At 44.4% G+C, this 18239-nt stretch overlaps 1 long non-coding RNA gene across 1 annotated transcript; it reads right to left on the reverse strand.

Moving 5' to 3' along the window:
* Positions 1 to 14030: 14030 nt before the first annotated feature.
* Positions 14031 to 17225, reverse strand: LOC144173571 (uncharacterized). Its single transcript, XR_013323322.1, has 3 exons — positions 17142 to 17225; positions 16987 to 17050; positions 14031 to 14212 (listed from the first exon to the last, which is right to left on the reverse strand). It is a non-coding gene; the product is annotated as an uncharacterized LOC144173571 (long non-coding RNA).
* Positions 17226 to 18239: the final 1014 nt, after the last annotated feature.

An 18239-nucleotide genomic window follows, 5' to 3' on the forward strand; every position in this document is an offset into this window, starting at 1 on the left:
TTGAATCCTATCATGAACGATACGTCAAACTTGCAATTCTTTTTAAACTGGTCGTCTATTTCTTTACTTTTCTTCCTCAGAGTCAGGGAGGATGCTTCTGCGCTTAATGCCCCACTTTCAGACGCGCACAAGACACCCATTCATTATTTCATTCCACCATGGCATCTTCGTCCTATATCATGCGACCAGTCATTCACGCAAATAAAAAATAGGGTAACCAGGAGTGCAATTCTGCTCCACTTCATGTCCCTTCAGGACAAGTACAGGTGCGCAGAACTCTTCAGCGACGCTTCTAAAACTGATTTTACTGTCTTTTGTGCAGCGCGCGGACCACATTTTAGCATTTACTAAAATACTGAATTTTCATAGCAGTATTTATACGACAGAAGCGTATGGCATATTGTTTAAAATCACACCATCAAACAAAAATCCCGAGTCCATCAAGTAAACAGATTCTCTAAGCGTTGTGCAGGCACTCTCATCAGGAAGGTCGTCTAAAAACTATTTCATCAATGTTCTTTTAAAGGTTATAATGACTGCATATGGTTCAAATTTAGTGGTGGGCACGAGGGCACTGTGGGATCCCTGGGAATGAGACCGCTGATCAAATGGCTGGTGCTGCTAATTTTAGGACTCTCATGCTGCTGTCATGACATAACTACCTTACACCTGGCTAAAGACACACAACGGACGACAGCTTCGTAACACATGGCAACTACGCTGCAGTCAACAAACAGACAACAAACTGCACTTAATAAAACTGCAAATGGGGCGCTGCATAACTGACTCACACAACAGATGCACTGAAGTCGCCCTGGTTAGGCTGCTGATAGGCCACACACGTGTAGCGCACTCCCACCTGCTCACTGGATCTTCGCGCCCCATGTTTAGCAAGTGTAGAAGGGACCTATCTGATGTACTCGACTACAACGTGCAGCGATCACTTGTTTCATAGGTAAACTATGTCAACGGCGGGGTAATTCTTTCTAAGACCACACACAAGTAAAACTGATGGTGTACGCGTGCAACCATGAAGTGTGCTTCTTTCTTGGGTGCAGAAGTAAAGACAGTGTCATGGTTGTTGTCTCAAGGGTCGACAGCTTCTTGTGTTCAGGTGTGCGAGACGATAAAGAGTTTTAGTTTGTTTGGCTCCTGCCTGCATTGGTGAAATAGGATCGGGCGTAAAGACGAAGTTACGGTGCCTGTGTAGCTACTTGAAAAGTGTCGGCTCGTTTGGGCCTTCGCGTAAGTGTCAACGTGCAGCCTCAAACAAAACATGCTTTGTTCCGAGGTTGCTTCTTCATTCAGGTCTTTAGTTTCGTTCAATAGTAAATACAAAGAAAAATGTTAGCAGATATAGTGTTGTGACTGCTCTTTTTTGCCAGAATAGTTTCAAGCTGTGTATGGCCTCACAAGACAGCCAAATGCACTAGTGCTGGGGAAGTTCAATGGAGAGACAAGGCTGCATTGAACAATTTATTCTAGCGCTATTACAAAGTAAAACAAACATAGTTTCTACACCAAGCTTTGTTCAAACACCAAAAATATTTTATAAGGAATTTGATTCACCTCGAGTGCCAACTACAATGGAAATAGTACGTTCAAGGATGTGCTTTGTAGTAAGCAAAAAACAGACTTCGATATGCATGAATTGGGCAAGCATCTCAACAGATTGCACATCCCATAAAAGGGATGAATGTTTTAGGCTACTGCTTGGGTCTAAACACCCATCTTCTTTTATGAAAGCCGGCGTTGTAAACTTGTTATTATGAAGTGGAAATAAAACATCCCCGACATCTCAGCTATTAGCTCTCCTGTATTTATGCGTTGCATCACTCTCTCGACATGGATTCTGACTTGTCCGATGTCATCAGGTTCTTGCGTCTCTCTCAGTGAACTGGTCCTGGTCCTCTTCACAAGGACTGCCTGCGCACATTCTATACCAGACGTCATACCTGGAAACACATTGTAGCTCATGATTAAATCTCCTGATAGCAGTTGTTGCTTCGTGTGTTTATTTATTTATTTATTTCAAAAAAACCCTAAAGGCCCTCTGGGGAGGGTATTACATAGGGTAGGGGGGGTTACGCAGGTGTCACATAAACTACAACAACAACAAAATAAGCACAAGAACTAAAAAATGGCAGAAATAATTAACAGTGCTAGAGTGCAAACAAATAGAAAACAATCGGTAGAACAATAAGAACAGCTATTGGTACAGTAACCAGAACAAACTACACAGATTATAACCACATGTTATATTACCACACGTCATTTGACAACGCAAGTACTGAGTGAAAGGAGGCAGTGATATGATACATATTATACATTGATATTTTTGCTCAAAGCATTACTAAATTTCAGGGTATCCGGTTCAGTAACAATGTTTGGTGGTAGATTATTCCAGTCCATTGTGGTACGAGGAGCAAATGAATCGGCAAAAGCAACGGTATGACATGTGATTGGTTTGATTTTGAAGGAATGATCTCGACGCAATGGAGCCAGTACGTATTGCATTTTCTGTCACGGCTCCGGTCCACGCAACCAACGACATCGCACCTGGATTGGTGGACATGGCCCCGAAGAGCGAGACGCACGGCGCACGAAACGCACCATGCGTGGTGAATGACAGCACACCAATGTTAGAGGAGTTTCCCAGGACAAACGAGACGCACAGCGCACAAAACGCACCAGAGCTGACGAACGATATCCCACTTGGACAGGTGGATCTGACCAGGGCGGACGAATTGCAGAGTGCACAGAATGCGACCAACCCAGCATTACACGGAGGAAACCGCTGTTCGCGATGTCTTCGGCTCCCGGCCTTGGGCAGCAAATGTCACCACCGCATAAATCATCCTTGCCACAAGCAACTAAAGACACAGCGCACGGACTTCACCTCTAACAGAACGAGCAAGGTCTCCGACACCCGCTGCTCCAGCCCAAGTACAGCGAACGAGCGGTATTACACTCGTGCAGCTAGGTCCGCCATCGAGCAACGAGACGGCCAGTGCATGCGGCAAGTCCTAGCCGGCGCGTACAATATCCCCGGCACCCCCTGCTCCTATCGACGATCACCCGACAAACACCATTTCGTACATGGGAACGCAACCTCGAGCAAGCGGGGTCGGGGCAAGCACGGAGCCGCAACGATTTTGACCGACCAGCTACGCCATCCTACAACCAAATGCCACCGTAAGCTAAGCGAAAAACCAACCGACTCCCGCACCATCAGCAGCGCCCTCAACGCGCCGAACTATGCCGTCACTGCACACCGCAGCTCACCACAGGACAAAATGGAAGTCTGCGCTCCCACATGCATCGAGCGGGCAACGAGCTACACGAGCACAATTGCTGACAAAAGCTACGCGACTAACGCAACGACGTAAACTATGTTACGTTCAGGTCCGACGACGTGAATCCCACGGCCCACACAACCACCAAAAATCAAGCCGATTTGAAATTCATTGAACCTCATCGAAACGAACGCCCTCTTGACGACGTTTCTAGTATCCGGAACCACAAAAAACAAACGCTAGCATCCAGCAACTGTGAATAAACGGACAATGATCTGGATACGGCAGGACGTCAATCTACGCGGACATTTAATTGTGCTTGGGGGCAGGCACAATTCGGATTCGGAGCACGATTCGGAGAATATCAGCGCACCCGACAACGAAAACGGACGACAAAAGCTGCCACCCGAAGACACGCAGACAACCGCAGTTTACGCCCACGGGCGCCAGAGAAGCCCCTGGCTCCCCGTGTGCGCGACCCGGCACAGAGTTTGTTGCATTATTCCTGAAAACAAGAGGAGACGCCAGACGCAACCCGAGTTCTTACGTTCCGTTTCGCTCTCTCACGTGTACATCAGCCCGAAGTTACTTCTTGCTATTTCCTCTTTGATTTATCCGCTCCAAGTCGCAGCGGCGCGGGGCAAACAAAACACTCCTCCTTCTCTCACTATTTTCCCCTCTCTGCCCCTTCGCCGAAGTAACTGAGGCGCCGCCGAAGCAACAGCAGCGGCGGTGCGTTTAAAGGAGCCATGAAGAGAAAACAAAAGTTTGTTTTATTCGAAAGATTAGGTGTTTCATACTACGCTAAGAGCTTTCCCAAAAGCAAATGATGATTTATTCACTGAGAAATAAGGCAATTTAAGACAAAATTTTAAATCTCCTGCTAAATTGCACATTTCGTGACGTGAACAATGGCGTCATACGAGCCGGTCCATGAAACAGATACTTAGTATGTCGACTCCATGTAGCACCCACACTCGGGAATCAAACAGAAACCGGAACTCGTGCTGAAACCGAGACGGCGTCCATTTTAAAAATACTAGTAAAACCTAGTGCACCCGCATCCCTAGTCATGGAATCGCCTGATCCGGAAAACAAAACTCTCGCCGAGGAGCTCGGGCTTGCATTTAATAACCTCACACCACAAAAACGCTCAATGCTTCTAAGTGCACGAGCGGCAGGAGTTGTGGGATACGCGGATGGACCGGAAAGCGACCATTCCGCGATAGCCACAACAGACGAACGCCCAGCCGTCGGCACCGCTGCCTCGTCAGCGCCGTCGCGACGGACGCATACAAACTGGTACGTATGTGTCGTATTTTTATTACGGTTAATAATAGTTCAATTTCAGTAGCAGTATCGCTTATGCCAGCTGGCCGGTGTCGTGTATGGAAAGCCGTTCGCGCGAGCTCTCTGCTCCGACCAGAAAGATACGAGCGTCAATGCGCGGTGTGTACGGAATTTTTTCCCCCCAAGGTCAGAGCTCTTTGGCGGCGATTTGACGAAGTCGGCGACGAGCGCCAGCATGTCTCAGGAGTGAGCTAACGTAAGGGTCCCTGCCGTAATCACTTCCTCGGAAATGAAGCGAGCACACTCGTACTTCCTTTAGCTTTCTTTCTCCTCCCTTTCCAAAGTTCACAAAACGTAGTCACTTGCTTCGCCGAGGTTCGTCGTTGAGCAGCACATGAAAGAAGATCTCCTCACCGCCGGGGATGTCCCACTCCCTCGACGATTTGCCCGTACTACATGGGCATTTCAAAACGCAGCAACGAAATTTCATTGTAAAGTACTCGCACAAACTGAAGTTTTCAGTGGTTGTAAACTGTAAACCAGCTCGTAGCCACAGCAGCAAGCCAACACGACCTCCATACCGAAACCTGTGCGACAAGTGGCACTATCTTGTTGCTGCTCTCTGTTCCTTATTCCGCTCGTTTCTATTTTTACCTTTGCTGGTTGGCGATATGACGGCCAACCTCCTGTGAAGGGATTACGATACCAAGCAAGGTCGCGGCTGTGCGTGCTGGGACGGTTCGTTGGCCCAGAAGAGCCTCGAACCCGAAAATTCGTCTGCGCGACGGTGACGACGGCGAGATGTCGAGTTCGGCTGGCGGTAGTTTCGTACGCATTGGCATACACGCTTGCGTGTTTATTCGGAACTTCAACCGTTTACTCCACCGTTCTTAGTGTCATAAAAGGAATGTGCAGTATGTTTAACGGGCATATAGTTCACTATGCAAACTGGTAAGCCCTGCCTAACTTGCGTTTGCTTTTGCCGGCCTCCGCCAATCGCAGAGCATTCTCGTGTGACATCATAGGTTCTGTTGCGGGAAATGAGCTGGTGGGTCGCATGGTCATTCCCTTTTTTCCTAATTATGTAGCTTATTTGAGCGAAGTCTGTGTTAAAAGTAGTGTCAGTATGGTTCTAAGGAGGCAATCTTTCGAATGAACCAAACTTGTGTTTTCTCTTCATGGCTCCTTTAAGGGGCCTCGGCGCTCGCGTGCCCGTCGTAGCATAGTATGTAGAAATATTGCTAGCGTTCAGAAGCCTACAGAAAAACGGATATATGCCGTATGCACAGGGAGGAGTCGCTGCAAGAAGTGATTTTGCTTCCCGTTAGCAAGAGCTCAGACCCCCGTTCGTAAAGCCTGAAGTCAATCTGAACAATTGGCGGTGAGATGTTTGAGTGGCGCCCCCTGGCTCTGACGTCGGCTTAGGGACTCGCGCCGATGTCGCCTGCTACACTACTATTGTGAGGGGCAGTAGTGCCTGCGCTATAAAAAGCCCGCGTTCATGCTTAAGTGCATTTAAAAGCGTATTTATTGTAATTCCGTTATTTTGGCCAGCTTCTGACACATCTGAATAATTTCAAGCTGTATCCGCCACAAATTTGCAACAGACTAGGAGAAAAAGAACCACTTTCTTCAGAGCATCGGTGAGAGGATCGTGTCTAACTGGTCCTTCTAGCTTATTCACAATATTCAGCTCTGAGAGCTCCTTGATAAGTATGCAAAATCCATAAATTTCCCTACAGTATTCTTGAGATGCTGATATCAAGACTCAACACTAACGCTACGTATACCAAGCGGCGGGCTCCTACATGCGCATCGCACAGCAGAAAATAAAGCGGCTGTCTTGTATTTCTTTTGTTGTTGTTGACTTGTATCAGATGAATGCTTTTTTTTCTGTGCCTAACGCATTAATTTTTCTGCACCGTCATAAACGTCTTAAAAATAGGTATGGGATGTTTGGGAGGCTCACAAAGATTGTGTGGATATTTACTTCAAGCTGTATGGCATACATTCCCGTCGTCACAAATTGGCTTCCGTTATGGCTACTTGCAAGGAAGTGCATATCCACAGATGCGTGGTTTATTCACATGCCAATTTAATGACAAGGTTTGTGCTATGCCACCGCGATCGCGCCCCAGACAACGTTGTCCACAGTAGTCGAAGGCAGCTTTTGTGCTCCGAATTCTAATTGAAACTTTCGCGATAATAACGAACTGACTCTCAACCCGAACAATTATAATCATGATTATGTTGTTGAAGGTTTGATAAATTCGCTAACTAACGCAATAAATAGTATACGCGTATATATTTACAAGAACCGAAACCGATGAATTTTTCCAAGCGGCTCTTTGATGTCTTCCAACCTTCCAGGCGTAAAAAGCAATTCCTGGACTTTTGGGGATTACGTTGTATGAATTGAAGAAAGTTACTCCTCTCACTTTCTTGTGCTGGACTGAGGACCCGCCCAATAATCAGCTCAATTTTACTGTTAAATAAAGTTTTCTCCTCTTCCTCGTGCTCCTTCTCCTCTTAAGTGCACTTTTCCTATAAATGAATATAATCTCAATATTAAGAAGATATGGCTAAGGGAAGTGTACCGAAATATCCCTCGATGTCTGAACAAGCATAGTGTTACTGTATCTTTACCGTAGACGTGACTCGTTTTGCACAATAAACCTCCATACTGGTTAGAATCCTGGTATAAAAACAGCAACCGCCTATACACACAGTGGGTTATTTGGAACTCAACTCACAGTTTTTGCAGCCCATAGTGCATGTCGGCATACTTGCATGCATGACAACGTAAAGTTATGTGAAAGAATACTTTCAAGCGTTCTGCAAGGTTGCAAAAACTGCTTTACCTTACATAGTATTACCGGGAATCGTAATGCCTTTTCGCTGTTGTCGGTTGCTAACGGCTAGCTATTGTTCCCTTTGTTCGGAAGACTGCTTAATACAGAAGCTGACGCCTAGTTCCGGCTCTTCCCGCTCCGCACATGACCGGCTTCGTAAGGAATACGCTGACGCCGGCAATGTTTCTTCCGTAGCGGTATCAACAACTATGCTTTAACTCACTTTCTCAGCTAGTGTATGCGATTTTAAGTCTATTAATATGATAAAAACTTACGCACATACAAAATCAGGTGCGGACAAGCATCAGACGTCAACCGGGCGCATAGAAACAGCAGGGAGGGTGAGCCTGAGTGAAGCAGACGACAAATGCAAGAATCCCTAAGCCGACGTCACGGAGGCGCGCTTCGCAGCGCCGCCCGTGGTCGAGCTCACCGCCAATAGCGCAGGTGTCGTGCGAAGAGCTGTACAACTAGGTGTACCGTGTTTGATGTCAACTTTTCCTATGCTGTGTCATAAATAAGTGCTTATTACCGCACGTTGCGTTTGTGCTCGCTCGCATTTTCGTAACATTAATAAAGTGTTGAAGTGCGATTTCGGCTGCTGTCTTGCTGTCCGAGCAGCGTACGTCTGCATGGCCGCGCGTCGGTCTCGGCGAGGCCTAGCGGGCGGCAGAACGGACGTGGGGCCAGCAACAGAGCGGCGGGGAGAAGCGAGGGCACCAAAGCTTCAGCCCCCGCCTCCGGATCTTGGCCCCTCCGCGGTGCTGCCGTGATAATTATTACGCCTCCAAGCTCAAGATGGCGGTGAAAATACTGCGGCAATTACAACTCATTTTTTCCCACCCAGGCTCGCTACGGAAGTATTTGGCGCTAGTAGCACAATTAGCCGGGACGCTGCATCGAAGGCTAAGATGCCGCCGACTGTGATTTGATATGGTTTGTTTTTATTATTGCGCGAAAAAACAACAAACAAATTGCTTTCGCGCAAAGCGAGCCGGGCCAAAAGCCGTAAAAACAGCTTGAGTAGCCCCAGCCCCCCGGTGCAGACAGGCGAGAAGCGGCATTGGCCAATATTAACAAAAATCAACACAAACAAAAAACGCAACGTATATACAATATATGCAGTAGACTATAAACAGCACTCAAAATACATACTGAGCAGGGTTTGGAAAAGCAGTAAGCTTACGAATACAATAGCCAGAAAGACGAAGATATTTATCGTTATAACAACATCATTAGTTAAGTGTAAAGATGCTGCATAGATGGTTAAAAGAAGTGGTAGAAATGTCTTAGTAATTATTGAGTAAAGACGGCAATCTGTGTCGCAACACTTGTTCTCCGTAATTTGTTCGGCATTTTTTTACTTTCCAGGTTTCAGGATTGCGGGTAGAATATATTGGAGAGAGCTTTTCTAGACAGGCCAGATTAATTAAAGAACCGTTATTTACTACTGTTTGTTTGTAACATCGGCAAAGTTTATAACTGTAAATAGAATCCATGCGAATAACATTGTACTTTTTAAATAGTTCTCGTGTAGGAGAAAGATACGAAACCTTGCTTACTAGGCGAATAGCTCGTTTTTGTAAAACTTATTTTTGCTATACTTTCCCTAGTTGTGGTAGCCCAAATGAGTGCACCATAGTTACGCATAGAGCTGAAAATGGAGTTGTACAGTAGAAAGTTAACTGAGTCTGGAAAAGAACAACAATAACGGCGCATAAGACCAGTGGCCTGGGATAATTTCTGGATTAAATAGCCAGTGTGTTTATTCCATGACATAGTTTCTTCAAAATATACACCTAATGTTTTGAAACATTGAATCAATTAACTGGAGTCTGATTAATTACAATAGGCTCAACTGCGCTGATTTTACGACGTGGATGAAAAAGTACTGCTTTTGTTTTGCTAGCATTCAGTTTTAAATTGTTGTTGGATGCCCAGCTGCTAATACATGCAAGAGTCTTATTTCCGCGATTTGCGAAATCATTACCTGAGGAACCGGCAAAAAATAAACTTGTGCCATCGGCATATATTATGTATTTAACTGTTTCATCAATGTTAACAATCAATCTCGTTGATGTACAAAATAAAAAGAAACGGACCTAAAATGCTACCTTGTGGCACGCCACACTTAACTGGTTTAGTTGTTGAAAAGTATTCTCCAATTTCAACGAGCTTCGATCGATGGCATACATAAGATGATATTAAAGAATGAGCTTTCCCGTGAAATCCATATCGATGTAGCTTATGAAGAAGAATATCGTGATTTACGTAATCAAATGCTTTTGTGAATTCAAGGGAAATACCTAGAACGACATTGTTGTTTTCAAAATTGTCCAGGATAAACTCTTTTTGATCAAGCAATGCCAACTCGGTCGATTTATCCTTTCTGAAACCGTATTGAGCGGTAGAAATGATATTATAGCGATCAGAAAATGATGATAAGCGCTTCAGAAAAGTTTTTTCTATAGCTTTAGAAAAAACAGTCAAAATGGAGATAGGCCGGTAGTTTGAGAAATTATTGCGATCTCCCTTTTTAAATAGTACTACAGCTTTAGCGGACTGCATTTTGCGTGGAAAAACTCGAGTTGAGAAACATACGTTAAAAAGGTGTGTTAGGCAGTTCGCTAATAAATCAATGACAAACTTTACGGGCTTTATCTGGAAACCATCCACGTCAGAGGAATTGCTCTTGCTTAGAGACATAAACGCAGCTATGACTTCATTCTCAACAACGGGATCAAGATATATAGTGTTGTCCATAGATCAATTTAGGTATCTCAAACTTTCGGTATTCATTGAAACAGTTGGAACGGAAAGAAAGAAATCGTTGAAGGCATTGGCTAAGGCTTCTTTTTCTAGTATCTCACCATCCTTTATAAGTTTTTTAAGGGGCTCCGAGGGATTTGCAAGCATTGTATTTAATTTTTTTCAAATGTCTTCAGGACGTCCGTTACACGAACTAAAAAGATTAAAATGATAGCGGTTTTTCGCAACACGGAGCTCTTTAGTGACGTAATTACGAAAAGTTTTAAAAGCTTCAAAGGTGTTAGCATTCCTAGTTTTCAAAATTTTTGTATAAAGTGTATCTCGTTTTTTTCATCAGCCTGATCAGGTCCTGAGTTATCCAGGGTTTACGGGCACATTTTCGCGGAGAATACGTTTTGTTCGGAAAACTAGCATTATTCACATGGGTGAAATTTACCAGAAACTTGTCATATGCAGCATCAGAGCTGCTCTCCCTAAAGACATCGTTCCAATTCGTTCGAGCTATGCACTCTCGAAATTTAATAAGAGTACAGGGATTGACATCCCAGAAAGAGCGGGTTACGTGCTGCGGTTTTTGAGCAGTAGCATGACATTTCACAGACAGAAAAACAAGAAGGTGGTCACTAAGAGTAAAGTTAATAACCTCAGATCTCAGACAAGTTTCATCATTGTTTGTAATGAAAAGGTCTAAGAGAGTATCTGAAATAGCTGTGATTCGTGTGGCGGACTTTGTAGTGTTGCTACAAGAGTGAATAGTAGGCAGGGTTTCAAATTCTGTCTTCATTCTACCTTCGACGAGGAAATTAATATTAAAGTCACCACCCATTATTTGGCTATATTCATATTTATGCACCATTATGAACACCCCATTATGAACTAACATTTCATAATGGGGTGTTATACAACAGAAATTGGTGAGCAGTTCACATTCTATACTACTGGAAAGCAGCATTGACACGCCTCCTCCTCTTCTGGAATTTCGGTTAAGATAGTAAGTCTTATAATAACCAGGCATTTTAAAAACATGAGTTTCGGAAGTAAACCACGTTTGAGAGAACATTATAACATCAAAAAGCGATTTAGAACGGCTAAAGAAATATTCAAGATCATTATATTTATTTTTGCCAGACCTAAGGTTGAAATGAACACAGCTACAATTTTGCTGATTATTAAACACGATACAGTCATCAAATTCCAATAAATCTGCTTTGTTATTGGTAACAGAAGGCATGGAGAAAAAAGCCCAAAAAAGAAACTACAGCAGCGCAAACGCACTAGGCAGCATTGAGCTCTTCAAGGTGTCTTTTGTTGCGCGTGACAATTATGGGATCACCTGCAGCCCTTCTGATAAGATTCTTGTTGCTGGCGTGCCAGGAAAAGCGATAGCCATTTTCCTCTGCCCATTCTCGTGTGCAACGAAGTAGGCCACGATTTTGTTTTGTCGTGTTCTCTGTGATAGAAACAGAAGATTTCGACTCGCGCAAGACCTTCCTTTTTTCCAACCACACGTCTCGAAGCGATTGCCGGTAGAAGCGAACAATGATTCCGGCTGCAGATCCCGGTCTCCAGTGAAGCCTGTGTACAGCGTCTACGTCACCTCCAGGGCGGAGGCAGATTTACGGTTGTCGCTACTTCATTAAGTTTGGCAATTATATCTTCACTGTCGGATTTCGGGATTCCATGCACCTCAATGTTTTGTTTACGACTACGCCATTCGAGGTCATTCAGGAATGACTTTATGCTCTCAACATCGTCTTTAGCCCGACCTCTCACGAGCACGGAGACGCGTTTTTTTAGATCATTTATTTCCTTGTCGTGAGCTGCCTGCTTGTTTAGAATGTCATCGTACATTTTGGTCATCATTTCAATAAAAGCCTTCACCTCGTCAACCTGAGTGGCCAAGCAGGATAAGGCGTCAAGCCTACGCACTATCTCAGCCAGACTAGAACTCGGGTCTGCGCCTGGGACGGCTTTCCCAGCGCCTTTAGTTTTGGAGGCACGGCAATTCAGGCACCGCCACGACCTTCGTGCAGATTCTCCTTTGCCTTTAAAAGTCGCTTCTGAGCAACCCGAGCAGGTTCCTAGATGGTAGGCGTACTCACAGTCTGAGCATTTCAGGAAACGGCCGTCAGTTGGCAGGCACTCATCAGAGGTCGGACACATGTCTTCCGGGGTCGCCATAGTCAGATAGAAAGATCGGCAAAACACGGCCACAAACACAGCACAGAGAATTGCACGGCAACAGGGCTATGGGGCGGCTGCGGCGGTGGCAAAGATAACACTGCTTAGGAGATTTAGAAAGGCATCAACCTGTAAGTTGTACGTGCTTTCGCGCAGTGAGTCGCCCTATGACAGTGCACCGCGTCAGTCGTTTTCTTCCCGTGATTCTCTGTCCTGATGTATATGTAACCTCAGTTTTTGTAATTAATTAAACATTTTATTTTTTTGTTTAGTCTTTCATTCGAGCCATGACCTAGCAGTACCGATAAGTTGAGTATTCGTGAGTCATTCAATCTGAGTACTCATGAGTACAGAATGAGTGCTCATGAGTACTCATGAGTACGTATGATTGAGTTCGCGTGAGAACATATTGAGTACTAATGAGTACAAACTGAATAGTAATGAGTATAGAAGATTGATTACTCATGAGTACAGAAGATTGAGTACTCATGAGTACAGATTGAGTACGAATACTCGTGAGGACAAATGAATTTAATTACAAGTGATTACGATTGTATATGAATGAATGTGAATGAGTACGAATGAATATGAGTACGAATGAGTATGAGTATGAGTACGAATGAGTATGTGATGAGTGAGTAGGAGTGCTTTGGAGAACAGACGAGATTTTGAGCCTGAGTATGAGTGTGTACAGCGTGAAAGAAAAAAAATTGTGATCGATTTTGAGTGAGTTCTTTCTGTTTTGCCGACCTATGGGCGCCAACGGGAAAAAGCTCGCCGGTTCAAGGTCAGTAAGTGCATAGCCAGCTGCCATCGCGGGCAGACGACGCCGACGAATCCCTCGCGCGACTGCGCTTTCATTGGAGTCTTTTTGCGGCGTGCTGCCCCAGCCCTCCGGATTCCCCTCCTCAAATACCTTTTTTCTCCTTGAGTTAAACCACCTGAAATAGCGATGCAAGCCGCGACCATACCGGCTGCTCGCTCAAACGAGAGCCGATAAATAGGCTAGTTGGAGAGAATATTGTTTTGTTTAGCCTCTGCAACTAATTTAACGGCGATTTTATTTAGTGCGCTATCATGGAAACGCAATGAAACGAGGTTAGGGTAAATGCAATCAAGTTTCGCTTTGGCTTCTCATTGAAAAGACACGTAGGGTGGCGGGGATCGTCTGCTGTTGTACTACACCGACGTGTCGGGAACGAAGAGGCGCTGCATGTCGCCAAAATGCAGTAAAGCGCTAGGACGGGGGTATATTTTCTGGGAGATTGAAGGAAGAAGAGGCTCATGTCAGCTTTCTCTCTGCCCTGCTCTCCCCTGTAAATACTGTAAATACATCGTGTTCTTTATTCTTGTTACCACGTAACGATATTTTAGCCATAAAAGAACACGCAAAATCTGAATGACCAACTAAAACAATTTTGATGCAATATCCGTTTCAGAAGTGAACAACGTATCAATATAATCTATTTTAAAAAAACATGCGCAGCCCGATACTGTTTTGTAGGCGCTCGTTTATTACTTTGTGTGCTGTGATTCCACGAGCATGCAATTGTGTGTCGAGAAAACGAGAGGACGACGTATACCGAACGCGGAAGGCATCAAACTGACCACTGGTACACGATAGCAACTTTATTGAGCGCGATTCGTTTCCCCATATTACTTTTTTAGTTCAGAGGTGAAATACGCACCTCCACCCAAATATCGCGTGTACGTTATCTTCCAGCAAGACCCAACACGCAACATATACCCAACGTCATGGAAAAACCTATAGCATTTGCAGCCATTGATGCAGCCGTGACTTCTACCTGGTCCATCGAAGTAGCACTGCAAAGACATAAGCACGAACAACAATTACTTTTACTGGTAGGGAAAGGGCAGTAAGTGATCAAGAAATCTAATTTTAATAAAAAACAGGGAGCTGCATATGAATTAGTATTTTTGGGTGTCTTGCGACGAACCTTTTTTTTCTGTTTTTTTATAATTTTCCCTATAGCACACAATGAGAGAGAGAGAGAGAGAGAATGCCTTTAATGAAAGCTGAAGAAGTCAGCCCCACTAACGGTAGGGCTTGCTACTCCAGATGGGGTGAATACAGTGAGGTTACAGCGAATAATAGAGAAAAAAAGAAAAAAAAGAAAGGAAAGGAAGAGGAGAAATGCACACATATACAAATTGTACATGCTCAGAGAGTTCACGGAACCTCTTCTAGCCCTGTTTCTGCAAGAAAAGTAAGGAGTGTTTTTGTACCCAGCACTGCTTCCTCACGATTTCGCCAGGGTCCAAGGAAGTGTGAGAGTTTCAGAGGACATCCGCGTCGTAGTCACACAAGCGCTTTCAACGCTGTTGCCCGCTGACTGGCATATCGCGAGCAGTGGCTCAAAATGCGCCTGATGTTGTCGGTAGTAGAGCACACTGTGTACAATGGCGACTCTACCCAGCCCAGCATAAACAAGAAGCTTCGGGTGTATGCAACATTAAGTCGCAGCAATGAATGTTAACGGGGCGAAGTGGACAGCGTGTAGTGACTTTCTGAACATTCAACAGCAATACCTTTTCCTCGTTGTGAGAATGAGCCATCACACAGCCAAGCCTACTGTTCTCTTGCTTCTTAAACTACTTATATATACTTTTCTCGTCAAGGTAAGCATCGTTAGTAATGCTCCTATTCTAATAAAACGATGACATTTTAAAAAAAAACCTAACTCTGTTCTACAGACCGTCGGATTCCCTGGCTCATTTTCAGGCGCTGAGATCAGAAGAATGCTTCTTTTTAAACTGATTCTATTGGTCATTCTAGCTTTCCTGTATTTTGCTGTCACAGTGAGCAAATTTGCTTCAAATTACAGAGCTTGCTACAATCCCTCACGTGGAATTTTGATATTTTTTCCAGTTTCTATAACGCACGACTCACTAAAATAAAAGCAATATTGCTGAAATAGTACTCTATCGTGAAGAATGTTCCAAAAATATCTATTATAAGGTGACCTCACATGCACCCGCACCAGTACAACCTAAGTAGTGATCCCATCTAAGAACAGCTCAGACCGCCCGTTATTGCGTAGTACATTTTGTTTAATTTCACCGCCAAATGCACTTTTCAGTAGCATCCATATTTATGCATTTATTCCATTTTTATTTCAAATAGAATATCCCGATACAGTGCTAGCGTGAAGAACGTTTCCAAATCTTTATTTTACGAGCTGATCTTGAATTCAGGTGTGACTTCTCGAAACAAAGAAGAGCTGTGATCTTTGAACAGCTATGTGGTTCACCTCTTATACTGAAATACCTTTTTAGCGGATTTCGCCATCAGTGGTCCTTTTATATAAATCAATGTACTGATTCCGGTATTTTTTACATATCTTGCTTCGAATGCAGTAATCAGTCGCTACAGTGTTCCTCGTAAACCATGCCTTCTGGTGTGCTCCAAATACGACTATATCACTGTCATTGTAACAATGACTAACTCAGCCACCTGAAACTATTTCGTTTCGCGCAACATATATATTTTGATCATTGTCGGGAACATATAACTATTTATTTATCCTCATGTGAGATTCTGAAGCGACAAAGAATAATTGAGGGAGTTGGTGCGATGCTATCTCTAGAAACATCGCTGAAACTGAGCAGATTGCATGTTGTTAGCTGTGTTGGGTCCATCTCCTCTTCTTGTGACCAGGCTAACATACGTTTTCGAAACATAATAAGATACCTAACTTGTTGGTGCCCTTTACTTCGCTTGTAGTCTCCACAACTGAATTCTCATATCGACACTCATTACACAATCGCTAATGGTCGTTATTTTAAGATTTAAAAATAAATACTGACATTGCAAAATTTGAGCGTGAGAAATAAATATATACTTGCTTCTCTTGGTGGTGTCTGCAAAATAAGGTGCGCACAACGCGTCCAAGAAAAATGTTCGTCAGCATTTCAAATGATTTTATCTGGATTGTTATGCAACACCATAGTTAGGAATTGGTGGCTGCCCCAAATTTCTCTACAAACATGGTGTCAGACAGAAATTACGGACAGAAATTATTGCCTTCGAAATATCAAAGACAAATATCGTAAATTTTTTTCGTTACAAGGCCTTGTTAGGATAGAGCCCTTCGCTATTTAGGCCTAAGATGCAAGAAAAGTATATTGCGTATTTAAAACTAGAGAACAGTGCATTGGTGCTTTAGAGACTGTTAAATAGGAAGTTCCTTCGAACTTCAGTGTCCGGGAGAAGCTAAAAATTTAGTGTCAGAGCGCAGTCCCACCTGATGTTACGACCAGTTGAAGCGAGTGTGAATGACGCGAACGTAGCAAATATCCAGTTTCCGGATTAGAGTAAAAAATGTACAACCTCAAGTTATTAGCCAGTTCACAGTCGAGCTCTTTGACTGAAGTAGTGATGGTGGTGGTGGTTTTGTAGGGTCGGGCGGGGTTAGCCTTGCAACATGTGCTGGAAATTGCTACGCCGGAGATCCCAATTATCAGCCTTGCGTAATGTCGACGCAACTTGGCCAGGGAAATAGCAGAAACTACAGACCTTTCTCATTCCTGAGACACAACGCTAGGATATGTTCGGATAACGTAAAAATAGGTCGTACTCGTCTGTGGCAGTTTTCTACTCGCCGCCTCACCACCGGTCGACTGGCTTCAGAGAACACAAACCTGAAATACAAATTGCCGAAAGTTTTTACGAATGGCTCGTATGCTGGGCATTTAGCACTTTAAGCCTAACAAGAAGCGAATGTATACGTACATAACGGTGACAGCAATAGCGATCATTTCACAAGACGCGCGCTTACACAAGAACATAGGTTTTCAGACAAAGGCTACTTGAAACGCAGAAAGGGGACTTCGCATCCCAGCTTCAAGGATTTATACCGTGACTTGAGTCATCTTGTCGAACAATGACGTTCCCTAGAAGTAGTTTCAGCTGATATTTAAAGAGTCACTGGCCGTTTGCCTCTATAATGATATTGCATGAATAAATTTTATTCCAACAACAAATACTTCCCTGAAGGCCGCTTGATAAAGTTACGGCGACATTTTCACGCTTTTGGCCAAAGCATAGAGAAGGCAGCTGACGAATGAGCAGGGCATCTACTGCTAGTTATTACATCCGATGTCGGTTAAATTATAACTGTGAGATTATATGCCTATGAAAAAAAGTTCCCTCTGATATGCTTATCTGTCGATTAAAGTATCGTGAAAATGTGGATACAATTACTCCTAATATCTTGTAAAAAATTAAAAGGTTACGGCAAAACCGGACCGCCACTAATATTCAAAAAACTACTTTCTTTACAGACAATGCACCGTTTACGCTGCTTGCGAATTTTCCGAAACAAGCCCATTTAGGCATGGTGCACATCAGGTATCTATTCTACGCCTTTTACTTTTAGATGCGACGCATCTCATTCACCCGCCTTGTCCATGCATACATGCATCCCTCCATCCATCCGGCTTCGTCGTTGTCCGCGCCAGCTGCGCATGCGCTCTCCGCCGCTCTCACCGCAGCGTTATCTGCGGGTTAGCGCTCGCTCCTCGCAATGCCAGCTGTGCGTCGGCGCGCGCTAGCGCTCGGGTAACGCAAGCGCATGCGCTGCTCTCTGACATTCCCCTCACCGTTATGCGGCGGTACACAACGCGGTACCTGCGCCGCTCCACTCCGTCGTTCCAGCGCCGGTTCTCCGATGTCCAACGCTGCTTTAAATAGCGACTAACAAGCCTGCTATCGCGATGGTCGGCGCAACCGCAACAAGCACCGGCCAGCCCAATAACAGAACTGCTAGCACCACCGACGATCAGGCTGCAAAGCGATGTGCACGGGATGCGGGAACCCCGTAGCAAGAAT

This window comes from Haemaphysalis longicornis, unplaced genomic scaffold (assembly GCF_048455015.1).
Source record: "Haemaphysalis longicornis isolate Haplotype H1 unplaced genomic scaffold, Haemaphysalis longicornis Haplotype H1 scaffold_3, whole genome shotgun sequence".
NCBI lineage: Eukaryota > Metazoa > Arthropoda > Arachnida > Ixodida > Ixodidae > Haemaphysalis > Haemaphysalis longicornis.